Genomic DNA, 4,118 nt, shown 5'->3' on the forward strand with positions numbered 1-4,118 from the left:
CAATAAATTTTTGTTCCTTTACTTTTTCCCCATTTGATGGACTTGCCCAATGTCACAGCTAATAAGTGGCAACAGCAGTATTTAAACCAAGTTCTGACCGCAAAGCCCATGGACATCATGTTCCTTGCCTATAGGAACTTGCATTGTATTGGGGTGCCAGACTGATACAAATGCAACAGGTGGATGGTGAGCCAAGGTGGGGAGGGCTTGGCCATTGTGTAAAAGCTGTGAGCATCATGCTTCTGGAGCACCCTCACCCTGCACTCTCCTCCCAGAATCTGTAAATGGTCTGGGAGAAGCACAAATGCTGATTCACAGACATGCCAGCTGGCTCAGCATGTTTCTATACAAGGAGCTGATGCTTCCCCTGCTTATTTAAAGGAGACTCATTGCCTGGAGCAGAGACTGGGTGAAGCAGACACACATCCACAGCACTGGACTCTGACTCACCCTGTGACTCCTTTGGTTGAGTCATCTCTCTCCTGAGATGGGCTTTCTTGTCTGCAAAATGAAGCTTGACAAATGGGGTACAAATGAGATCTAAGTCGTGGGACTGGAAGGTGGGTGGGTAGGTGGGTAGTCCCACCTGAGTAACTATAGGAATAGGCCTCCCCTCTCTAGCATATCTGGGAGTCCTCGAGGTGTGGGTGAACACGTCCATCCAGTCTGACATCTCCATAGCTCTGGAGAGACCCTCTGCTCCCGGTGGAGCTCCAGGCCTCGTGTTGCATAGTAATCACCATTGCCCAGAATGCTCTGTTTCTGTGGCCCTGCCCGCCTCTGGAGCCCCCCCCCCCTCCGCCCCTTAGCGTGCTGCCCCGCTGCCCCGGACCTCTGAGGAGGAAGGAAGCTCCCTTCCCCAGTCCTGTTCTCACGGAAAGACTCTCCGGGGAGTTGTCTGCCATGTGTCACAGTAAACCTGTAGGAAAAGACAACTACTGGAAGGCTGGGTGTGGCCCTGGTTCTGCGAGTTTTGTTACTTTCAGGGCATCTCCCTGTGAGGGCAAGTGCACCGAACTATGCATATGAGGATGAAAGCACCAGTGTCCCCACTCAAGGACAATTGCAACAAGGATGAAAGATACTATTGTTACAGGCGGCCCATTCAAAAGAAATAAGCCTGGTGAAACAATTCTGTAAGGGAGCTGCTCACCCCGTTGTGCTTACTCAGGGCACCAGAATCATAACCTTAATGATCAGCGAGGGCCCACCCCATTCAGGATTCAAAGATGATTAAAAGATGGTGCTGGTAAATGTTAAAAAACCAGCTCTCCAGGAAAAAAAAAATGCTTATTGTAAACTTTATATAATTTATATATGTTTATTATAAAATTTTATAAATTTTATAGATGGAAAAGGAATGTAGCACACCATTTACAAATAACAAGTTACACAATGCAGTACTGTAAATTCCATATAGGCAATTGATTCTCACGATTCTTGACCTTTGTTGAACTCCCGTGTCCATAGCCAAACTATGGTTGCAATTCAACCACGATTTGACAAAATCAGACTATGAATAAATGCTTGATTACTATCCTATTCAGCAAAGAAGGCGCTTACGTCACTAAATAAGTGAGTATAATTCCGATGTGAGTATGGGTTTGTGTTTTCATTTCTGTTAAGGAGTAAGACAGAAGAGAAACAACAAAGATGTCTATTGGATCTTCATTTGTTCACTAATGACACAGTGACTTCTTTGCTGAATCACGTAGTAGGTTTTGAGCTCTGGGAGAAGGTTTCCTGAATTTTCTGTTCCAGTCACAATGTAACAATTATAGATACAACATGCATTTAAATCGAATCTCCATTATTGACATTTCTCCATTATTTTCTTAAGTCTATGCAATCAATAATTTCCATGATGTAAATACTCTCACCGTGGCTGATTTCAATCTACCACCTTTAAGTCACGGAATGTGGATTTGGAAAGAGATGCAAAATAGCACAGCATTATTTGTGGTATTTCTACCATACAGACTAGATGTAAATAACCTCAAGAGCATAGATAATAATAAAATGTGGTAAAATAATTGGAAAGTGAGGAGTTCTGAGTATTTATTACCTTTGTTTTTAACATAATTTATTTCATTGTAAGTATATGTAATATACTTATGTACACTTATGTACTTATACTTATCCAGCACTCCACCACCAAAGATTGAACCAAATCACAATCCTGGCTCAAACCACATTTGGTAAAGAAAACTAGATCAGTGGCTCAGAATATTAATACCTGACGAATTTTTAAGGCCAGTTCCTTTTCCCTAAGTGATATCATTAGCCATGTGGGTGAGGAAGTAATTCTGGGTTGCTGTACAGCTTCTAGGCACCTAGCATCTAGCACCTCTTGTTTCTTTCAAGAAACATTTGAGTGCTTCTCAAAGTGTGGTCCCCAGCATCAGCATAACCCCAAACATTTTGGAAATGCAAATTTTGGGGTCCATTGCCAACCTATTGAAGCAGAACCTGTGGGGACAGGGCCCTGAAAGCTCTCTCCCATGTTCCTAATGCATATTCAAGGTGTTTCTGACATGTGCTCAAGTTCCATCTTTTCTAGGGACTAATAGTTTGAATAGTACTGCTCTTTTGGCTGTCCCACATTGTTCTCACCCCTTGCTGTAGATGATGGCGTGTCAGCCTTTATCCTCCCCCACCCCCCCCCGAAAACTACTCAGATGGTGTCCCTTCCCTCCTAGTTTCCCAAAGGAGGAGAAGAATGATCATCAATGACAAAGGGCAGCTGCAGAAGCCACGCCCAGAGCCAGCTTCATGCTCAGAAAGGGACATTGCACCTCCTCTTCATGGTTTTGGGTACTCTACATGTTCAGAGAAACTTCTCTAGTAACGAACTGTAGAAATGATCCCTGACAGTATAGTCTTTGGAATGTCAGCTTTTAAATTCAGAATCCTTGTTAGTGCTTTCAGGCATGCTCACCATGCAGTAGTTAGGAAAAGAGTTCTCGTCGACTGGTCCCTGTGCAAGGCTTCACCTCCATCCAATATGCTTTGCAAGATGGTGCTGTGGGATGGGCGCCTGGGTGGCTCAGTCGTTAAGCGTCTGCCTTCGGCTCAGGTCATGATCCCAGGGTCCTGGGATCGAGCCCCGCGTCAGGCTCCCTGCTCGGCGGGAAGCCTGCTTCTCCCTCTCCCACTCCCCCTGCTTGTGTTCCCTCTCTGGCTGTGTCTCTCTCTGTCAAATAAATACATAAAATCTTTAAAAAAAAAAAAAAAGATGGTGCTGTGAGACAGGTGCTTCTCTAGCCTCTGTGGCCCAGGGCTCAGGGCTGACACGATCTCTGGAGGATCAGTATTGTCCTACACTGTGAACATAGCAGGGTAGTTTAAATTGCTTTTAGTCTCTGTGAACTATACTGTAATTAAAATAAAAAAATAAAATACATGGCTTTTAGTTAGGAGAGGGGCTTTCCTCTTCGATTGGGAGCTCAATGTAGATGTTGCATTTGTTCTGTCCTATGACAGTGACTCTGATATAAAGTTAAACATTTTTCATTCCCTGAAAATTGGCTAAAGAGACAGAAACCCTGGCTCAAATGGGCTTGAACAATAAGTAATTTTATTACTCTTCATAACTGAAGTCCATGGGCTCCAGGATTGGTTGGTTTAGAGACTCAGCATCAGCATCAAGGACCCAGTTTCTTCTCATCTTTTTGCTATGCTAACCTCCATACTAGTTCATCCTTAGGTTGTGAGCAAAATGGCTGCAGTGGTTCCAGCCATCACAACCAGAGAGTACAAAGTCCAGATCGGGGGTTCTTTTCTGAGCTCCATGGATAAACTCAGGGACCCATGAACCTGAGTGGGAAAAAGAATCACATCATCAAACTCTAACTAAAATTTGTTATTTCCTTCAATTATGAATGTAGGTAACAAACTACAGTAGTAGTAGGGCAGTGTGGGTTTGTCGCCAATAGAAATCACATGTATTTTCAAGTAGCATTATAATTGTGAATATATCATGAATATACTTTATGCTTAATTTGAAATTATAGTAGTTATTAGACCCACCACTAGATCTTGATATTGAATATGTTAACAAAGTATTGCATATATTATTATATCATAAATATGCTGTTTCAATATTTAGTAGTTGTGTT

At 43.0% G+C, this 4,118-nt stretch overlaps 1 non-coding gene across 1 annotated transcript; it reads right to left on the reverse strand.

The window, feature by feature from the left end:
• Positions 1-2,669: 2,669 nt before the first annotated feature.
• Positions 2,670-2,883, reverse strand: LOC123326818. The gene has a single exon (XR_006541355.1). It is a non-coding gene; the product is annotated as a small nucleolar RNA U3 (small nucleolar RNA).
• Positions 2,884-4,118: the final 1,235 nt, after the last annotated feature.

The sequence above is a fragment of the Neomonachus schauinslandi genome, chromosome 15, assembly GCF_002201575.2.
Source record: "Neomonachus schauinslandi chromosome 15, ASM220157v2, whole genome shotgun sequence".
NCBI lineage: Eukaryota > Metazoa > Chordata > Mammalia > Carnivora > Phocidae > Neomonachus > Neomonachus schauinslandi.